This window comes from Petaurus breviceps, unplaced genomic scaffold, assembly GCF_028583685.1.
Source record: "Petaurus breviceps papuanus isolate PSGF00001 unplaced genomic scaffold, PetGlider_PUasm1.0 90849, whole genome shotgun sequence".
In the NCBI taxonomy this organism is placed as follows: Eukaryota; Metazoa; Chordata; class Mammalia; order Diprotodontia; family Petauridae; genus Petaurus; species Petaurus breviceps.
Window position 1 is genome coordinate 27,333,303 of NW_027187361.1, and position 9,555 is coordinate 27,342,857.

Consider the following 9,555-nt stretch of genomic DNA (forward strand, 5'->3'; position numbering starts at 1 on the left):
GAGCACAGGCTTGTAGGAAAGCACTTAACAAATGCTTATTGAGGGAACAGCCATGTCGTATCTTTTGGTCATTCTCATCAGAAAATAGTACTGGCTTGCTGTGCTCCATTTGCCTTGAGAGTGCTTGTTTTGATCCCACAGAGAAAGGAAAACTGTCACTCTTAGCTGTGTCTAGGCTCTCCCATGCCCCAATGTCATTAAGAGAAGAGCTTGGTAACTGAGGAGCCCTCATAGTCGTCACTCTGATAAATATTTTCCTAGTAGACATAACGGAAGTCTTTAACAATGCTACTTTCTGTCCTTCCATTCCCCAGTCTACAGAGATTACCAAGAAGCTCCATTTCTAAATGACTTAAAGAAGAGCTTGCACTTTGTATCGTAGAAATAGAACTAATGTGGAGAAGCAGAAATTAGTGTTCTTTGAGGAATTTCCTATTTCAGTTTTCTGAGAGTTGTCTCTACTGAAATAAAGTCATTTGGATCCCAAAAGCAGGCAGCTCATGGAGCGGTTGTAGCCATTAAGAGTTTTCTATTAAGTTTGTGTTTAACTTGAAGACAGAAAGTTAGACTTCTTTTTTTAGGCCCTATGCTTTTGTTAATTGTAAGTGACACAGGGTGTCAGGATTAGAGTTTAATTTTTTAAAACACAAGAGGACTTAGAAAGTATAAAAATGTCCTAAAGCACAGTCAGTGCTCTGAGCCCTAAGGTATTACAGCACTTTCATCAGTCATCCTACTGAATGCTAACATCTTGCAAGTTTAATATTTTCATCAGTTTCGGAAATTATCTGGGCATACATTTTTGTAACCACTCATTTGGATAGTAAATAGTGTAAGGTTTATGCAGCAGGGACCACTTTTAGTATTTTCTGACAGATTTGAGCACAAAGATTTAGGATCAGGAACTCAAAGAATTTTAGAGCTGGAAAAAAAAAGCACACAAATAAACATAGGAGTCGTATGAGTCATTCATGCATCTACAGGATGGCGAATAGCTAGAAAAAAAAGTCAGTCAATATCCTTATTTTTCCAAATAGACGGGGAAGTGGGCAATTGAAGTATTTGTTCCTGTTGGCCTGGATGTCATTGTGGCATAAGTAGCATGAGTACCAGGTTGGGAGTCAGTAGAGGAAGAACCATGAAGCTTTTTTTTTTTTTTAATCACTAGGGTGGGTCCATGAGTGTGAATCTGTAATAAATGAAATCAGTCTGATTTTTATGTTTTTGTTTTGGCTTCCCTTAGAGTACTCAGCTTTGGAAAAAAGTAAATAAAGACAGGGATGATCTATGGCTGGACATGGACAAGTTACGTGAAATGGAAGGCTAGGCAAATGAAGAGTTCTAGGATCATTCCTAATAAGCCTAATGTCACACGAAACTCCCTGTCTGGGATTTGTCCTAGGTGGGAAAGGGGGCCAATCTTGAAACCAAGGGGAAAGGGTCAATGAGACCTCTTGATACCAGAAGTAGTGGTAGACATGGGAGAACAGGTTATGGAACAAGAAGTCCTTTCTAATGACGAGATTTTTTTTAAAGGCCAATTATTTTTTGACAATTACTAATTAAATTTTGGAGTATCCCTGCTGTCATGCTTATACCTAAGTTTCTCTTTAATGTGCATTCCTTTTTTACTGTTGTTTTTTTAAACAAATACATTTTAATTCCCCCATTTGTGATTCCAACATACTTCCCAGTAGCATTCTTGATGTTAGCCCTATACGCTAGTTTGACTTTCTGGGGTTGCCAGATTCTTCCTCTTAAATAAATGTTGCCTGACACTGCTTGCATTCTCCATTTTGGCATCAATTAATGTGCCTTTAAAAGTATATAGTTGGGAGGCCAGGTGGCTCAGCGAGTAAGAGCACCAGCTCCAGTGTTGGGATGACCTGGAGATCAAATCTGGGCTCAGACACTTAGCACCACACCCAGAAATAACTGGCCATGTAACCTTGAGCAAGTTACTTAACCCCGATTGCTTTAAAAAAAAAGCATATAGTTTATAATTTCAAAAATGGTGTTGAAGTCCTTACATTTTCATATTGTTTTCCATATAATTGTTTCTAGAAATCAAATTTTTTACCTTAGATAAATATATTTTTTAAAGTACAAAATGCAAAGAAAAAGATATTTATTGATAGAAACAATAGAGATAATATTTTCCCCAATTTACACTTTCTATTGTTGAAGTAAATTATTCAATATTTCCAGAATCAATAGTTGCAAAAAACATTATCAGTATGTAAGTCTATAATGTCCCCAGGTGATAAAAGCGTTTACATCTCCTTTTGATGAGTTCTCTCTCTTTTTTCCTTTTTTAGTAATATGGATATTGAGGGGGGAAAAAAACCTGTCCTCTTTTCAGCTGATTGTATCATATTTTTGAGCTGGGCATCATTATAGAGCTACAGAGAAGATAATCATTTACATTGCATATGGACATAAAAGAGGGAAGGAGTTGATGAATTGCAAACAAGTATAATTTATATGGACACCGTGTGCCAGAAGTGCTTTCCACTCTGTTTTACATTGCAAATGGAATGATTCCTGCCCACTCACTTGGCCCAGTGCCTAAGAACTGAAGGGAGAAACTATGCTATTAGCTTTATGAATCAGGCTCCCACCTGTTCCCCACAGAGAAACTGGGCCTTACACTCTAGCACACTAGGGGTCTCTGATGGCCAAAGAGATCAGTGACTGCACTAAAACAGGTACTAAATTCAGATTCCAACCACATAAGCTGCTTAACATATAAATTTCAGCACACAGCTATACTGGCATCTTAAATAATTTAGTCCAAATGCATGGTTGTACAATGAGGGTAAAAAAAAAGGGAGGAGATTCTATATAGCTAATATCAATCACTTTGTTTTCCTTGTGGCCCTTCAGATTGTTTTTGTGCATACATCTTTTAAAAAGATAAGAATGTACATATAACATTTCTGTACCTGAAGGCCTCTCAGTTGCTTCTGGTTTTGATAGGATTAGACATGAATGAAATATTTGGTCAGTTTAATTCACACTGTGGCAGTGATGGCTGACCCAAGGAATGGTAGGCTCCACTGAGTCCTTTGGTCATTGCCTATTTTACCACGGTCAGAAACACTTAGCTATTCACTTCAAAAACCCAGTTTTGTTTGGCCAAATGGCTTCGTTCTCATGATTTCTGGGTAACTGAGGTGGTTTTTGCTTTGAGAAATCATTTGTTTCTGGAGAGTAATGAAATCAAATTGGATTACTGTGAACTGAAATTCAGATAGATAGTGTTTATTCTCTACCCTGAGTACACACATACTGCTAACAGTTTTTGTTTGAGACCACCAGAAATCACTGAAGGAGCAGGCAGAAGTATTGAGAAAGGCCATAAAGGTTTTTATTAGACCATATCAAATAAGCAGTTGATAAAAAGGAGCTTGTATGAATTTTCCATTTCATAATCCAATACTCCGTGTTAAAACTAGGAGATCTCATCTCATTTTGTTGTGTTCATAATTTCTTTAAAAAGAGATATATGTTTAATCTTTTACAGGATGTTGCAAAGGGCTTGAACATTATATCCGTGGATCTGACATTACTCTACAGGATTGACAATGGACTTAAAGTCCCCTCTGTCTCCACTCTTGGGCATTTTTTCTGGCTGTCCTCCACATCTGGAAATTTCTCCTCTGCTCTGACTACTGAACTCCCTGGCTTCCTTTAAGTTCCAAATGACATGCCACCTACTAGAGGAAACTTTCCCCATCCCCTCTTAATTCCAGTTTCTTCCCTCTGTTAATTGTGTCGTATTTATCCTGTATATAGCTTGCTTTGTGTATATTTGCTTGACTGTTGTCTCCTCATCAAAATGTAAGCTTCTTAAGGGCAGAGACTGTCTTGCTTCTTTTTTATGGCCTTGGGGTTTAGCATGGTGCCTGGAACACATTAGGCACTCAATAAATGTTTATTAAAATGAATTTACTGAAAATTTTGGCTGTCTAGCTTACTTGTGTGGCAATAGAAAAATCATTTAACCTTTCTGGGTCTTTATTAACTCATCTATAAAATGGGATGAGAGAGATGGGACTAGAAGTACACAGGTATACATACACACAGATATGCACACATATTCAACATGTAAGTATATGTATTTGTAAATTCATATATGTACACATAAATCATCTGTGAATTTGTTTATACAGAGTGTTCCAAAAATCTTAGGTCAGTTTTAAGTCTTAATAGCTTAATAGATTAAAACTGCACTAAGACTTTAGGTACACCCTATTTTCAACTGCGCAGAGCCAGCTTCTAACCTGTGGATTGCTAGAACTGAACAGAGAAGGCTAGAGACAGGAGAGTCAGGAATCAAACAAGAGTTTAATTTCAAAGTGAGGGGAATGTCTCGCAAGCAAGGAGGGATGCGCACACCTGTGCTGAGGTCCCACCCCTAGAGGGGGCCGAGATCTCAGTAGTTACAGTAACCACTGCGCAGTGAGCTGTAGCCTTGAAAAAAAGTGTATAATGGCAACAATGTAACAACTTTGATTCGCAGCAGTCCCTCATAACCTGAACATGGATACTTTGTCTGGTGCTTGTGCGAGTACAGAGAACACCAGGTGATGGTCAAAGCAAGACAGTAATTATGCGATTTTACCAGAGGATTGTTGTTACGCCAAGCTCAGGGCACAGATTGTCCACAGGGCCTTGGCTCTGGAAAACGGGGTGTCTCTTAATATCTTGACACTGTGTATGCATAGAGAGAGCCAGAAGAACTGTAAGTCATTTTTGAGTTATTTCTTCTTTTCCTAACTTTTCTGTCAACATAATCTATAAAAAATACACAAATACATGTATCACATGTATACATGTGCACAGACATATGTATGAATGTATTTGTTTGTACAAGATGTCCCCAACACCTCAGTGCAGTTTTAAGTATTAGAAGCTTAATAGTTGAAAACGTCACTGAGATTTAGGTACACCTTGTATATGCACAGAGAATCAGAGGAATTGTAGGTACTTTTTGAGTTATTTTTCATTTTTCTATCTAATATTTTTGGTCAATGTAATCTATTAAAAAATTCAGAGAGAATTTTGAGACAGACTATGGGATGATGAGACAAACACATGACCCCTCACCCTTCCCAATCTCCAATTTAGCCCTTTTATTCACTGTTCATCTCATCCAATTTCTACCTTTCCTTTCTCCCATAAAGGTGGGGAAGTTAGAGGAAAAAGTTGGTTCTGCCTTTACAGCACAAATAGAACTTGGGAGAGGAAGCCCTTCCTACCTAGAAAAAGACAGACATGACTTCTTTCCTGTAAGAACTTAGAGGAGAGACAGGAAAACCCCCGTATCCCTTCAAGAGAGAGAATGTACAAATGTATACAATCATACTCTATACTAGTTAGAGAGTCCATTAAGACAATTATTAGCTCATATAGGGGGAAAAAATTCTCTCAGGGTGAATGTTGGGAGTTTTGGCTTTGGTGCTGCTGAAGTGTCACTCCCCCTTTCTTACTTTTGCTTTTTGGAGGGCAATTGGAGTTAAGTGACTTGCCCAAGGCCACATGGCTAATAAGTGTTAAGTGTCTGAGGCCGGATTTGAACTCGGGTCCTCTTGACTCCAGGGCTGGTGCTCTACTCACTGCACCACCTAGCTGCCCCTTCACTCCACTTTTAACCTTGCCTTAGATTCTAGGAATTTCTGGTGTTGTTTTGACCTGAAATGTGGCTGCTGCTGCTGGCACAGAGTCAGTTCATTTGCAGATTAGTGCAACTGGCCTTCTGTTGAGAATTTTAGCTTTGCTTACTAATAGTTTTAGATATGACTTTGTCCTTGGGAATTAATTTTTGAAAGATTATCCTTAAAAAAAGTCAATTTTTTCTCCTGTTGTTAGGACTGATTACTATTCTGTGTTTGTGTGTGTGCCCGTATGCTTAGATAGATCTCTAGATCTATCCATCTATAGATAGATATTTTATATAGATACTTTTGAGTTTCAAACTTATTCCTAACCTGATTTTATTGATGTTGTCTGGAAGAAATTTTTTCTTACTCCATATTTTGTACCTTTATATTCCACATTTAAATGACTATGTTTCTTTTCTGACTTTTTCATTAATGCTTTAGTTTTTATATTGCTTTACATTTTACTTTGTTTAATCTATCACTGGATTTCTCTTTTCCCTTGATTTGTTCATTTCACTTTATTTTGTGTGGTTTTTAAATCTTCATTGAGTATGTTATTATTCCAGTGCCTTTTGAATGCATTTTCCATTTTTGCTTTCATATTTTTATATTTAATTTTAAAATATTTCTCATTATACACTGTAATTTTTACAGATATTTTTTCCAGAAATGGCTTTAAAAAATTCATTTTCATTTTGTTTAGGTCTTGTTCTTATTTTCACAGACAGTTCTTTCTGCTATAATCTACCTATTGTTGTATTATTTATTGAATATTTTTCATGCTAAATATTTGTGTTGGTTTTTATATTGGTGAGGTCATGACCATGAATGAATTTTTTTATTTACTGCATTCTGTTTCATATTTACTTCTTATTTGTTGGTGTATGAAAAGTTGTAAATACTATTTCATGATCTGGAAATTTTATTTCTGTTTCACTGATAACAATTTGCATATTTACCTTTTGTTTATTCAACAGATATTAACTAAATATAGAATTGCTTTCTAGTGGTTCTATGGTCTAACTTTTCAAAGTTTAGTACTTATACTGGAATTATTGGTTTGCTGAACATTTTCAGGATGAAATAACTTTTTGATAAGATAGATGCTGCATTGATTGAAAATTGTTGAAGTGTTATGGTAGTTGAAGTTCATAGAGATCACCTAATATTAGAAGCAGATATTTTAAAAAATCCTTTAAAACGTTTTGGAGATTATAAAGCAATGTTAGTAAAGTCAAGCCAGAATGCATGGAGGTCTCTTGATATTAGGAATAGATATTGGCTTTTTAAAAAACTTATTTGGAAATTGAAAAGAGTCATTTAGTAAAGTCAAGTCAGTGGAGACTGTAACACCAATGTGATATTTACAGTGCCTATGGTGACTATAAATACAGTGTAGTTGTGAATCACAAAATTTAACAGGCTCTCCACATGGAGGACAGAGCCAAAGCATTTATTCAAATACCAGAAAGCCTAGTCCCAAAAGCAGAAAGTCAAAGTCATTACCGTAACCACAAAGTTGGTACACATAGTTAATGCAATGAACACCCACATTCCCAAGTCTTCACAACAAAATGGCTCCCTCAGGCAAAGATCCTCCTCTCCTCACTCACTACCTCAAGCAAGGATCTTCCTCTCCTCACTCACAGTAGCTGCTCAACCTCCATGCTGCTTCCTCCCAGTAGTTCTGGCTCCCAGTAGTTCTCGTTCCTGGAAGTTCTCCACAGAAGTTCTCAGAAGTTCAGTCACTATAAGTTCTGTTCTCCAAATCTTTTCCCTCTCCAACCTGGGCCTCTCCTTATATATGGTATTAGCTCCTCCCCACCTCACCCCTTCCTGTTACATCAGCAAGTTCATCCCACTATGGGATTCACAAGTTCTGGGTCTTACAACTTGACACAATTATGAACTTGAAACTAAGTGCTAAGTACCCATTTGCTTGCCAATACAAGGGGCATGAAAGATCTTCAAATCCCATTACCATTACAGAGACCTGACCATATTTATCTACTCTGCTCTTCAATATAAAAGAGAAAAGCAGTTTGACTTTGTATATAGATGTCTTATTACAGAGACTAATATCTTTAAAACTAGTTGAGATCAGATAGCAACAGATATAGAAACTCAAAGTTATATCTGTATGTCAGTGATCCTGAGTCATGGCTACCACCATCACAGTTAATGGAGACAAAGGAAATACTAATGGCAATAGAGGACAGTAATACTTTTGCAAAGAGAGATTCAGTTCAGGAAATATTAACTTCAACTGGTCCAGAAATATCTTTCCACATGTGAAAAAATTAATCTAGCCAAACAACTGATGCAGATTCAAAGGAAGAAGTCTACAGAGGATCTGGTAAGAGATGGAATAGTGACCAAAGTGGTCATCCTTAGAAAGATAAAGTACAGGGAAATGTAAGCCACAAGGTCCTGATACAAGAATATCATCAGCAGGGATCACATCCAGTAGAACTATCCTTTGCAGCAACTATAGCCTAGAAAGTCATACAACTGATGTCTACTTTTGAGCGAAAAATCCCAAACTGGACTCACTGATTTCCACATACTAAACATTAATAAAAGGTAATGACCAGGAGAGAAGCTTACCCTGGCTCCATCATATTGGATTCCTCATGGATCTATTCCCTCTAGGCTCATAGGATTCCACATAGAGGTAAAGGTGAAGATTGAGGAAGTGATTATATCTCTGACCTTGATCATGGATCTCCAGTGATTTTAAGAGAATATTATATTTTAAAAGAAAGAGTGAAGAAAGTTATATTTACAGAATTTGAAAACGCTCAGTCTTGGAAGATAGAGGGACAGAGATTGACCAATTATTTAAATTTCTCAAACAAGTTATCGCTCTCTTGCCAAAGATAAAATAGACAATTTTGATTGCCTAAAGCTGAGAAACTTCTGCATAGATAAAATTAATGCACCTAGGATAAAAAGGGAAGTAGTCAAATGGGGGGGGGATCTTTGTATCAAATTTATCTGATAAGGGTTTGGTATCCAAGATATATTCACAATTAATAAATATATCTAGGATTAGTAACCATGACCACATAGATAGTTAGAGGATAGGAACAAAAATTTATCAAAAGAACTGAAAAGTATTCACAACCACATGAAAAAATGCTTTGAGTTGCTAATAATAAAAGAAATGCAAATCAAAACAACTCTAACATTTCACTTCCCACCATTCAAATTGGCAAAAATGATTTAAAAAAATGGCAACAGTCAATGTTGGAGGGGTTATGAAAAAATGGGCACAATAATATGTTATTGATGGAGCTGTGAAATGGTACAACTATTTTAGAAAGGAATCTAAAATCATACAAATAAAGTGACCAAAATTTCTATATTCTTTGAACCAGAAACTCTATTGCTGGACTTATACCTCAAGGAGGTCATTAATAAGAAGGTCCATGTATACGCCAAACTATTTAGAGCAACCCTTTTTGTAATAGCTAAGAATTGGAAACAAAGTAGATGACCATCACCAGGGGAATGGGTAAATAAATTATAGTACATGAATTTAATGAAATATTATTGTTCTGTAAAAAATGGTGCATGTGATAAATATAGAGAAGCACAGAAAGATCTATATGAACCGATGTAGAGTGAAGTAAGCAGAGTCAAGAAAACAATATACACAGTAATTACAACAATTTAAATTAAAAAAAATACACCAAAAACTGAAAAGTAAGTGTAACAAAATTGTAAGATCAGGCAGGATTCAGATGAAGAGATATGAAAAGTCACCCCTGAACTGCTCCCTTGTAGAGGTGGGAGGTCCACGCTGGTTACTTATGGTATATGGTTAGGGATTTTTTCAATGTATTAATCAGTATTACTATTTTTTTCCTCTCTAAAAATACTATTT